We start from the raw sequence: 13055 nt of genomic DNA, 5'->3' as shown, positions 1-13055 counted from the left end.
TCCACTGCAGCCACCTCAGGATTGCAGCTCGCGCCGATTTTTGGAGAACATGCACCTCCCACCCACAAACCAGCGGCACCGACCCCCACTCCTCCTTTCAGCCCCACGGGTCCAGGAGGAAGTCGGGCTAGTGTTGCCCTTCAGGCAGCGGGCGCCCAGGGCGGAGCCGCAATCGCCACCACCCAGAATCCTCGGCCCGGCAGCCCGCCCCCACCTCCAGCGCGCGCTTCCTGCCACGTTGCGCAGGGGCGCGGGGCCAGACACTGCGGCGCTGGGCCTCGGGGAGGACCGTACCAACGACCGCCTACCCGCCGACCCGCGCAGTGGTTTCGCTCAGTTGGGACCCGAGCCAATAACAAGGGGCCGTTCCCTGGGCTTCAGCAGCCAATCAGCGGCCGAAGCCAAGCAGGCGGCGGGTAAACCGACTCCCCCGAAGGAAGGGGAGGGTGGTAGGACGCCCGCGCGAAGCCACTTTCACTGACCCTCCCTTCCCACCCCCACCCCTACCTCCCCGTGGGAGGCCGACCGACCGCGCCTGCACGTCCAAGTCTCTCTCCACCCTACCTACCTAAGCACCCACCCAGGGGGCAATGCGAGAGTCCCTAGGCGGCTGCGCACTCCCGAGGCTGTAACTGACAGGCACTTTACTCCAACCAAAACACGCCATTTGTGTTTTCACACACGGCGGGAGGAGCAGCAACCAATCAGTGACAAGATAAGAGCCGGAAGCGCTCCTCCCTCTGCAGGAGCAATGGCTCCGTCCGGATTCGAGCCTTTTCCGCTCCCTTCTCCCTCCCCCTTCGGTTGCCGCAAGGCGGGCCGCACTCCCGCCTGCTTCTGCCCACCTCTTTCCCTTTCAGCGTAACAAACGCTGTGCTCCCGTCTTCCCGCCGGGGAAGGCGACCCCCAGCTACCAGCCAGACGACCTCAGCCACCCATCCCCCCACCAATCCGCCAGACCCCCTCCCACCAGAGTTCCGCTCCCCTACCTAGCCGAGGCTCTCTGAGGAGCCGGAGCCCCAGAGCACAGCCTCTTCTCTAGGTGGCCCCGGCGGCTTCCGCTGATTGGCAGCGAGTTGGCCAATGGGTGCGGGGCGGTGGGCGGAGGGGCCAATGGCGCGGCGGGAGGGGGCGTGTCCCGGGTGCCCCTGGCGCCGGCGCTGGGAATCCCCGTGCGGTCAGTGGCGTTTCCGCTCGGGCAGCGGGCTGAGTGAGCTGCTACCGCCGCCGCCGCCGCCGCCGGGGGAGGGGCGGCCGCCGCCCGCCTGCGCTCAGAGACTCACGCAGCCCCAGTCCCGCCAGTCCGCCAACACTGTAGTGCCGGCCCCCCCTCCTTCCCTGGCCCTTCCCCCTCCCCGCCTTTGGCTCGCTCCGCCTTTCTGCCCCCCACCCCCACCTCACGGGCACGGGCCATTCCCGGCCAGGAAACGCCGTGGCGCCGCGTTGGGCCTAACTCGAGTCCTGCTGCCTCCCGGGAGTGCCGTGCGCCGCAGCCCGGGCCCAGGCCTGGGACAAGGTAAGGGTCCAACAGAAAAGAGAGACCTACCCTCACGACCGGGCCCCGGGGGAGGGAAGGGTCACCTCCTCCGTCTCCCCGCGCTTGCTCTCGGGACGTGGGCCTGGCCCTCCCCAGGCTCTCAGTAGGAGGATGCTGCCCCTTCTCATCCCCCTCGCCGCCCCCCACACACCGTTGCACCCCTTCCCCCGGCGGAGAGGCCCCATCCGTAATCTCGTCGACCCCACTACCCTTTTCACGTCTTTCCTGGGTCAGGACGCTTCCCCTCCCCCCAGGTCTCTTCACCCCTTTTCCTGGGAACTGCCTACTCCACGTTTACCTTTTACCTGAGGATAGGCCTCTCGCTGCTCTCCTCTCAAAATACACAGGCACACTTTTTTTCCCCTCCCCAAACCCCACCCCCACTCCCGTTCGCGCGGCCTTGTGACAAATCTGATCCCTCGGGGGGGGGGGGGGGCTTCGATCTCCCCACCCCACCCCCGAATGTTCCTGGACGCCTTCCCCCTCATCCTGGGGTCCCCATCGCAGATGATTGCTTCGTTTCCCACACTAAGGACATTACCTTCGCCACCCCCACCTCACATTCTTGGGCTCTCAGTGGCGTAAGCCCCAGTATATCTGAGATGGCCTCACTGAATTTGTAGGGTTCTAGCTTGGAGTTGAGCCAGATTGTGTCGTTTTCCCTGCCTTGGGCGTGCAGAGCGATCATTTGCGAACGTCTTTAAAAGCAGAAAAATGTAGCCTTTATGAATTCTCTTTCCCTTTGCGTGGAAGCCAGGGATGCGAAGTGAATGGTGGTGAGAAAAAAACCCTGGTTTTTAAGGAGGTGAATCGAGTGAGAGGGAAAGTTTCTGTTGGGAAAGCCCCTTCTATGCTAATTTATTCTACAGAGCTCCTTTGCTCGTCTCACTTCTTGGGAATAACTGGTCTTTCCCTTGGATACTGATGCTGCAGCCACCTCTGCTGGTCTGGGTCAGGGGTGCGTGTATGACCTGCATTTTCTGCTTTCTCATGTTACTTGTGCAATGTGTTCACCACTAACTCTTTTCTTGCCCAGACCTCTGGGTTGCATCGGGCTTTGTCTATACTTAGTTTATTTTTCCAGTTTTCCCCATTCTCATAGTACTAAAAGAATCCCCAGATCCTCTGCAAATTCCCTTTATCACTTGATGAAACGAGTTGCATTTAAATGACATATTTATGACCAAGGTCATATTAACATTTTTGTTGGGCAGATGTTACATATTACATAGCAATACTGTGATTAGGGTGGATCCAGCTGAGTGGAGTGTTCTGGGCTTTTCAAGAGAATGTGTACCCCCTATTTGGGAAATTTTCTTGATTAGTTTTATATCAATGTTTGTAGGTCACTCTGAGAGGAAAATTATAAGTGGTAATTTGAGGTGTGTGGAATCTGAGCTAGTAAACCTCAACATTTTCAGAGGTTTCTGGGCCTCTTGGTGGACAGGAAATTTTTTTATTAGATTTCTACCGGTTTTTTTCAGGAGGATCATTAGTTTTCTTCTATAGCCAAAAATTCTGGCTCGTATGGGATTAGAATCTTAAAGGTTTACTCAGGATGTCACTATGTAGAAAAATGATTATGTCCTTTGGTAGGACACAACACAAGCTTCTGTCTTTAACTGCAATTTTAAATTTGACTGTAAAGAGAATGTTTAGCAAATTGGCCTTTTAAAGACTAAAGGTTAATCTTCACTCCTAAATTGCTGCCTTATTAAGTGTATATTTGGAATTTGGTAAATGTTGATTTTTCTAATAAAAAGCCACAGTTAAAACTAAAAGGGTGACCTTAGGATTGTTTCTTTCTAAAGGCATAATTCCAGCCCTTCTGGCATGGAGCACTGGTCCAAAAAAAAAAAAATGTGTAAGGAGTGGGGGTGGGGTAAGAAGAAGGTTGTTCCTTTGGGTTGGATCACAGGGGTGAGTATACAAGGCAGCAGCAGCTGCTGGCTCTGGAGCTCTGGTTGCTACGTGAGAAGCTTGAGTAGTACTGGCTGCTGTCTCCAGGGAAGGACAGCAGTGCAGCGTCCATTAATGCTGTTGGCTGCAGGGAGCTGCACTTAGGCAATGGCTGCTTCAGGGCTAAGACGGAAACCTTGCTTTCCTGGGAATTTTCACTGCTGGTTCGCATTTTATTGGTGGGGAAATGAGAATTAGCAATTCATAACCTTCTACCCACTTACGGTTATCAGCATTTGGAAACTGGATCGTAGCTAAAGACTTTTATGTTTGGTTTTGGGGGCAGATTTTTAGTTTTAATCTGGGGATTTTGCTTGGATAGGACCAGAAGTTCCATTTGAGTTTTAATTTTTCAATCCTTTTAAAACCAAGGTAATAAGCTTTTTAAGGATCTTCCTGAGAACCAGAATGGGGAAAATAGCAGTTGATTTTTCTGCAGCTGGCATGTTTTCCTCCATCTTTTTTATCATTAAATCAATTTTAATACTTTATTTGTATGTCTTCTTCCAGTTATTAGACCACATTTACCTTATTGAACAGATGTTTTGCTAAACATTTTACTATATTTGGGGTCTTAAACTCTAAAAACAACTGTCCTTTGGAGAATGATTTCTACATATATCAAGTGTTTTCTTGTTTTCTGTGTTAGTAAGTAATAGATTTCTCCAAATTAGATTATTTCTTTAGAATTTGACCTGTGATATTGATTAATTATAATATGTGTTGAGTATAGTGGTCTAAGATCACAGGGATGTATATGTTTGACAGTGATCCATTTGAAATATGACAGACTAGAAGGAATACTCAGAAATTGAATAAATCTAGTATACAGGATACTTGAGACGATAGCCTCTAGGCCCCTAATGTAGTCTTTCTTCTTCCACAGTTCCCACAGTTTAGGAAGATCTCTGATTAAGTTTGTTGAGTATGGAAGTACTTGAAGGAGAATCAGCAGCCCGATACACCATCAATTATATCCGATACTTAGCAGATGCCCATTATTGTCTCCCCCTAAGACTCAGGCGTCCTATATATTTTTTTTTCCTTCAGAATTTTTGTATGTTCAGTTTTGTGTAAATGAACCCAGTCATCTATAATGTGTAGTATGACTCTGGCGTTTGTGGCGGGAACCAGAAAGAATGGAAATGAGTTTTGTCATTCACAAATGTTGCTTGCATTGTCTTTCAATGTTGCAAGCAGACTAATGAAACAGAACCTTTAATGGTAACGTTTTAGGTGGTTCTAATTCTTATTACTATCACATATAAAAGATGTCATACCAGATAAGTATGATGTCACTCATACTGGCTGTTTAACATAGATGCAAATGTCTAAGTTATTATATGAAAGCTACCTTATGAAATAATTGCTTTTAACTTGTATTTCCTGTTTGGAACCCCTTTGAGATCTAAACGTAAGATCATTTCCTTAAGAGTGTAGAGGGCCTTTTCATAGACTTTATTTAACCAGCATGCTTGAAATTTTTACTGTCTACTGACAGTGTTTTGTGTCCAGAAATGTACATACTTTTGGGACTTATTTTGGCCTTCCTGGAGGAGGATGGCCACTTGTTTTTTCCCCTTTGGACAGGAAAATAACACTGTTCAAAATGCAGATGTGCAGACAACCAATTTTACTTTATCTTCTTCATATTCAAGTAATTTATGAAATATTGGGCAAAAGCTAAGGACAGTCAGTGATTGTTGGATACATCTTACCAGTGAAGAAGTGGATCATGAACAAAATAAAGTTTTCTTTTTTTGTTATTTAGGACAAACGAAACTTCAGCTCTGCAAAACTGTGAGATAATATATATTTAGTAATACTGGTGGTTATTTGTTAAAAAAAAAATTGTTTCAGTCACTCCTCAAAGTATAATGTACGTATGATAAATAGCGATTGACACCATTCCTTGCTCCCAAAATTCCAAAGTATATGGTGAAATGGCATTTTTAACCTTGATGCAGTGACTTCTCTTGTGGTGAAGACTCAGGGTAGTTCATGAGAGGTTGATAGAATATCATGTCTTTAATTTCTCAGTACATATTTTGTTTAACCAGTTAGTCTTATGGAAAATATTCTGTTGTATATTCATTCTGAATTGAGTAGATACCCCGTAAGATGGTGGGGGGGGGCAGTGTGTTGGAAAGCATTGCTTTAGAGAATTCTTATTCTGACAATATATTAAACTCCTAACACTTATGAGAGAGAAAAGGAACAATGAAGCAGAATCTCTGTCTACTTTATATCCGCTCTCACCAAGCAAGGAATTTGTAATCCCATCCTGCCTCACTCAGTTTTTCCATCATATTGATTTTGTTTGCTGAATACCTCAGGGAGAGATGTAAGGGTCACTTTAAGTATCTTTGACATAAAGACAGGGATAGGGAATTTTCTGCTTATTGGAATAATGTCTTAGTATTTAAAAAAAAAAAAACACTAAGGTTATTGGATGTCTTTTTCTGATATATATGACTTGATTTGATCTGACTGATAGCTGTGCTCTTCTGTCTTCCCTTGAAGTATGAACATTCTCAAGAGTTTTGATGGCAGATTGAAGTAATAATCATTTCCTTAGCCATGTTAGTCATGTATATACACCTGAGCTGAGGATACTCCTTGGCCTGTAAAAAACAGTAGATGTAGGACTTCACTCAGAATGTTTCTGTCTGGGTAGTCAAGTTTCTGATGTGCTACCTAGTTGAGGGAAAATGCAGAATTCCTTGCTGTGCTGTTTGAAAAATAGATGGAAGCATGGGAGGAGCCAGAGACGCCTGCAGCAGGACTTGGTCTGAGTAGAAAAGGAAGATTTTTGTTTCGAATTGCCAGCTGCTTATGGCAAACTGACTCGCTTATTATGCCTTTAGTTGGCCTGTCAATATGGCCAAACAGCTAGATAAGTGCAGGGCAGGACAAAGGGCTCTTTGCGCAGCGGGGAGGCAGTGTCGGTGGGGGAGGGGCAGGAGGTGGGAAAGGCAGGAGGAGGAGGAGGCTCTTTTCCATGGGAGATTATTCAGTTTGGCATACAGTTAAAGAAAACATTTATAGTTCCTACTCGAGCGTTGAATTTGTGCCAACCATATAATGGTAACCCCAAATTTAGTACATCCCTGAATATCTGGTAGGAACCCATCCCCTCCTCCAAAAAAATGAAATGTTAAAGCTTTGTATAGATTAAAAAAATAAATCCCTGTGCTCCACCCCCTAAATACAAATCTCCTCCCCAGTAGACCAGTTCTAGAGCATCTGACAGTTGAATTCTCATTTAAAAATAGAGAAGAAAAAAAAAAAAAAAAAGAAGAAAAATAGAGAAGAATACTGTATCTGAATAAAACCTTTATATTTCAGTATATACATTGTCCATATTTGATTATTGGATTAGACCAGAATAGTAGAATAATTTGTTTCCCTTTGTAAAATAGTTACATATTGTTAGCTGCAATTTTATATCAGTATTATGAAGAGCACCCTTCAGCATTCAAGTATTGGGTTGCCATCATGTAAAATGTTAACTAAAGAAAGGCTGCTTATTATTTCATCTCATCTCTTACTTCCTGGACAACCTGATGTTCCCTGGAGATTACCCAGCCTCCCTTTAAGGTTAGGCACAACCCTGTTTGATACGTAAGTGCTCAACTCCCAGCTGCAAGTGGGGTAGTTGCATCTAGCTTATTAGAATTACTATGAATCACAGAATTGGAAGAGATCTGACATTATTCCTTTATGCAGAATCATAATGAAATACTTCAAAGTTTGTGTAAGTTTGCATTAAGATGTTAAAAGGATCAATGTCCTGAACAGTATTTATAGTTACTTTTAAAGTGTTGAACAGTGCTTGTGTGCCTGTTCTTTTTGTTTGGTTGGGTTTTTTGTTCCAGTTGTTTTTAAAAAACCAAAATATTGAAGAACTGCATTTACAGACAAGTTAGGTAGCAGTTTTTTGATTGCTGGAGGATTCCTACATTTTAAAAAATATATGCTGAGATTCCTTTAAATGCTTTTTATTTTTTCTGAGAATTTGATTTTTAGACATAATTGATTGGAACTCAGTTTTCTAAGAGTACATCTGTTGCTTGAATTGCGATACCACCTGGATTGCAATGTTACTAAACCAACCTTAGAGTTTTCCCTTATACTCAGACTGCAGGAGATAACAAAGAAAACTGGAGTGTTAATTTTTTTTCTTTATGGATTTAGAGCTTGTGGCTGTTAGCAAAGAAGAGGTGTTTTAACTCAATAGAATAATTAAAATTACCTTTAATGCACATTGTAATAGTAAGCAAACCTGACCAAGTTTTGTGTCTTCTCTCTTAGTAAAAGAAATATAAATGTGTTACCCACTTAACATTATATTTTTATGCACAGTGGTCTTGGCAGTAATGATATATTTTGACCTGAAAAAGGAAATTTGAGTGACTAATTATTGCCATTAGACTATTTTTCATGAAATAGTAACAACATTAACATGAGATTTAGTGGGCTGTATTTTATATTATTATAGAAATTCAGGGTAGTCATTTATTCTCTTTAAAGTTCATTCACATGGATTATTTCCGTAGATTTGTGTGACTAAAATAGAAGCCGTCTAGTTCAAACCCTGGCCTCCATTTCAGACAGTTTTCTTTACGTGTCCTAAGACTAACATTGCTAGCACAAGGGTAAACATCCTTCGTGCATATACATGTGCATGCACACACACACACACACACACACACACGGGCATGTGCACACCACTTTCCAAGTGATTAGAAATATCATCATCCTGGCTTCTAGTACTCCTATTACTTGAGTCTTATCAGGGTCCCTAAAAAGTTCCTGGCAAAAGAGGGGAGGGGGGCACGATTTGATCCCACAGGTTTTGATAACTGTTTGGCTCCCCAAACAGCTCATCTCATTTGCAATAAGACATGGCCAGCAGTAAGCTAGAATGGAGGTAAAACACAGGGCTGTACCTCATCTTGTCTGTGCAGCTGCTCCACCTTATTTCCTGCTATTATCCCACAACGCCTCTCCCTAGCAAAAAAAAAATAATAAAATAGGACAAAGGGGAAAAATTCGGTTGGCAAATATGATTTTTATTATGATTAGATTGTGGGCTGCTTTTTTATGTACTTAAATACAAAGCTTATTTTTCCTATTCGCCAACAATTCTCAAAAGTCCATAGCAAAAGAGATTTTATAACTAAAAGTATCTTCTATTCTCTTTCTTGATAAACCATTTCAATTCTTAGCTTTCCAGGAAAAAAAATGTTTTTAAGCATACTTGTTTTTCATTGGTTGGTAACACAGTCACTATTAGCACCAGATGCCACCATATTAGCTTGAAGAAAGAAAAGAATTCGTTCTGTAGATAATATTTGCAATTTGAATTGGAAATTACTAACTTGTATAACTCATATTTATGATAAAAGTAAGGTTAAAAAAATTAAACCTTGATGAATCTTTACCCCTTTACCTTAGTGGAAATGGAATTGTTTGAATATAGATTTTTTTCATCCTTCAGAGCTCTTTCATCAAGCTGCTAGTTTATGTTCTTCAAGCCTTGTTTTTTTCATACCATCCCCCTATAGGAAATTTTATTGTTTTCTGATTGTGAAATTTTCTCTTCCCCAGTCCTGAAATGTGAAGACTCAAATAAAACCTAGTAATCTAATAAGGCATGTGCACTGCTGAATATAGTAAGAGGATTATTTCATAATTCTTAGAAATTATGGTCTAGTTAGAATGTTCCAGTATAGTGTTAGCATATTTAATAATGTTGACTTGTTAATTTTGGTATATGTCTATATGGATCTCCATGTTTTATATTCGCACCCATTGTTTGTCATTTTGTTTAAGGTTGTTTTCTTTTTTTTGTCCCCCTGTCTTTGTGGGTTTCTTTTTTTATTTCTCTCCTGTTATGATCTTTGGCCTGTGTTGAAAAATTCCATTTCCTTCCACCAGCCTCTGTGTATTCCTCAACACATACAATTTGTTTTCTGTCACAGCTCTGAGAAGGAGGATGATCTGCAGTTAATAATCAACTGTTCAGGCATTCTTGATATCAAAGGAAGATTTTTTTTATGAAGAATAACCTGGAAGGACCTGTTGGCAATTACTCTGCCTTTATGTTACATTTTCCTTCATTGATGTAGGCTGTTTAGAATTGACTTATTTTAAAAGAGAAACAGATAGAAACGGAAGAGCCACAGTTACAAAAGGTTATTTAAAAAATAAATGTTTAACATGATAACATCCATGGGATAGAATCTAAAAGGCACTTTTTAAAAAAACCTGTTAAAAAAAACAAAAACCCTGTTTTAGTTCTAAAAACAAAGGCGTTTAATCACCTAAAGTAAAATAAAGACTTTTGAGGTACTGTGATTGATTGCATGCTGTAGCGTTAGACTGTTAGATGACATAAACTTTTATTTTCTTGATTTCTGTAGTGCAGTCTGCTATAGCCGTGCAAGTTAAATGTCTTTATGTCCAGAGTCTGGAAAATATAAGGTGAAATGACTTTAAGAAAACAACAATAACAGAAAACAGGTTTGAGGAAATTGTAGAAGTCTAAATTTTTGAAATCGATTTTTAATTATTTTTATTCTTACCAGACAGATTTATTTTATTTATGGCAATTGAAACTTTAATGTTATAACTTAATAATAGAACAGAATAAAAGGTTGAAATGTCAGTGCACATTTTAGGATGGGCTAAATTATAGGGCTCAGTGGTAAAGAATTTGCCTTTCAAGCAGAAGATGCAGGTTCAATCCCTGGAGAAAGAAACGGCATCCCACTCCAATATTGTCTGGGAAACCCCGTGGACAGAGGAGCTTGGCAGGCTAAGCATGGCATAGGGTCGCAGAGAATCAGACTACTTAGCAACTAAACAACAACAATAAATTGTGCCAGATTGTTGCATATTTTCATATTTAAACTACTTTCACTAGAAAAATTTACCAAATATTTTAAAAACTGATTAAATGGGATAAAGTATTTACAGCTTAACAGGTACTCATTTCTTGGTGGCATGTATTATATAAACAATATTAAAACCAGATATTTGCTAAAGATTCTTTTTTAAAAAATTATGCCTACATCCTGTATGAAACTCTGCAGTTACTATAGCCATACCGCGTTAGATTAAGTAGGTGATGATAATGCCAATGCTCTTTGGAGCCTAGGCTGGATGAAATGTTTTTGCTTTTTCTTCCTTACTTTACCCTTAGGCCATTAAGATTTGAAGTGTTGCTAAGCATAGGGTATCCATTCATAAATTGAGTAGGAGCCTGATTAGGTCTTGTGTGGAGGTCCATGGGAAAACATGTATTTTTAGAAAAGCAAGGCTCTGAGTAAGTGTAGCTTCCCTCTCATAGTTTATCATGCACAGTTGGTATGAAAAGGAATGGCTGTACGTTTGTAGAATATACTGAGCAACAAGAGGAGAAGTAAACATATCTCACTTTATGATCAAACTTTGCCGGCAAGAAGGATGAAGCATAATTTTTTTGTGTGGAATACCTTAGCTTTTCTGAACTCTGTAATACTAGGAATATGGTTCTTTGGAAATAGTTAACCCAGAGGATTGAGTTTAATATCTACTGTGAAAAATGATTTTTTTTATTTAATCTTTTATGGATAGAGCGACCATATGTCTTGGTTTCCCTGGGATACTCCTGATTTATGTCTCCCAAGTATTTAGTAATGGCACCCTTTTCACTCTCAAAAATGTCCCGGTCACCCTAATTATAGAGGATCGTGGGAACTTTTTGTCACTCTATAGCAATGCAATTTTTTTAGTGCTCTTCTGATTGTCTTTGCTAGGGTTTTTCTGTTTGCTTCTCTGAACCCTCACATTAGGGTCTTCCTGACAGTTCAGTTGGTAAAGAATCCACCTGCAATGCAGGAGATCCCAGTTTGATTGCTAAGTTGGGAAGATCCCCTGGAGAAGGGATAGGCTACCCACTCCAGTATTCTTAGGCTTCCCTTGTGGGTCAGCTGGTAAAGAATCTGCCTGCGATGCCGGAGACCTGGGTTTGATCCCTGGGTTGGGAAGATCCATTGGAGAAGGGAAAGGCTACCCACCCCAGTATTCTGGCCTGGAGAATTCCACGGATTGTGCAGTCCATGGGATCGCAAAGAGTCGGACAGGACTGAGTGACTTTCATTTTCTCTGAACCCCCATTTTCATATGGACAGTTTTAGAATAGAGAAGGAAATGGCAACCCACTCCAGTATTCTTGCCTGGAGAATCCCATGGACAGAGGAGCCTGGCAGGCTCCATGGGGTCGCAAGAGTCAGACATGACTTAGCAACCAAAGAGAGAGTTTTAGAATGCCCTTTTTCTTTTTAGTGGCAGTGAGGAAGGGAATAGATATAGGTTTAATTTTTTGTTATGAAAAATTCCAAATACAACAAAATAGAGGAGAAATAGAAAAAAATGGACTCCCTTTGAATTTTAATGAAACCATTCCGTTTGATCAAGATAAGGTCCGTACACTGCTCTTGGTTGATAAGTTTGTCTTTCTAATTTATAGATCCTCTTTTCCTCATATTATACACTTAATGAAATTTATCACTGTGTTGAGTTCTTAGTGTTGGATTTTGGAAATTGTGTCTCCGTGTTCTATTAGATGACCCCCCCCGCCCATATTCTGTGTAAATTAGCGGTTAGATCCATTTCAAGTATACTGTATAATAAAGTACTAGGTACTTTCCTTAAGAGTTACATAATGTCTGCTTCTCTGTGTGATGTTAGGCAGCTGTTCAAGGCCCCAGAGAGTTTGTTTGTATAGTTTCTATTGAGATTTACCATACTAGACATTAAAACAGTATTTTTTAATGTTATTAGCTAATTTTAGAATAGCAATAACAAATCCTGCTGATGTATGTAACATGACTATGAAAAATAGCTTTCCAGTTTTTTTTTAATGGTATTAACATTTAACAAATCTCTTTGGTGATAGAAGACAACTGCTTTCTTATAGTTACTTCTGCATTTAATTTGTTGTGATAAATTGTTTTGGTTGAAGACTGAAGAAAATCTGGCCTCCCACAGATACATAGTTGAGAAGAAAAAGCCTTTACTTGCTCCTTAAAAGAATCTAAGAACTTCAGAAGTTCTCAGACCACACTTCGAGAAGAACAGACTTAGATTCTATCACTGCTTAATTTATTTTCTGTAATACTCACCCTTGTTAATTATGTGGGTTCCCTAAGATAACAATTTGAATAGGAAAGGCAAAATCAGTGCTTGCTTTTTTCCCCCTTACTAGTTTTCAAGATAATGGGTTGGTAACTTAGCAACCTCTAGAGTTGAGCCATGAAGAATCATTATTATTGTGTATTTAGGGTTTTATACCTGTTTGTTATGTTTCAGTCTCTTTCGGTCATTAATGTTGACATTTAAAAATTATCCTACATTTGGCTGTTAGCTCCAAAGCCTTTTTACTCCTTATCAGTCGTTTCCTGACTTGCATTGATTGATTCGTTGCTTTCTAGTGTGACAAGATATTCCCAGATCATTTTGTATATTTCTTGCTCCAAACCTGGACTTAACTCATTTCTTCGAAACTGAT

The 13055-nt window shown here is 41.5% G+C and overlaps 1 protein-coding gene across 12 annotated transcripts in view; it reads left to right on the top strand.

Moving 5' to 3' along the window:
- The first annotated feature begins 1237 nt into the window (after positions 1–1237).
- Positions 1238–13055, top strand: part of SETD5 (SET domain containing 5) — a 79144-nt gene continuing 67326 nt past the window's right edge. For 4 of the 12 annotated variants that reach the window (XM_065933238.1, XM_065933235.1, XM_065933225.1 and 1 more), the window contains exon 1: positions 1241–1516. The gene's annotated coding sequence lies outside the window, so the exon portion shown is untranslated. Of the gene's footprint in view, positions 1517–13055 lie in introns of all 12 variants that reach the window. The other 8 variants (XM_065933240.1, XM_065933233.1, XM_065933234.1 and 5 more) reach the window with 5 other exon arrangements.

The sequence above is a fragment of the Muntiacus reevesi genome, chromosome 4 (assembly GCF_963930625.1).
Source record: "Muntiacus reevesi chromosome 4, mMunRee1.1, whole genome shotgun sequence".
Taxonomy (NCBI): domain Eukaryota; kingdom Metazoa; phylum Chordata; class Mammalia; order Artiodactyla; family Cervidae; genus Muntiacus; species Muntiacus reevesi.
Note: the sequence above shows the minus strand (reverse complement) of the source record. Positions and strands in the feature narration are given on the sequence as shown.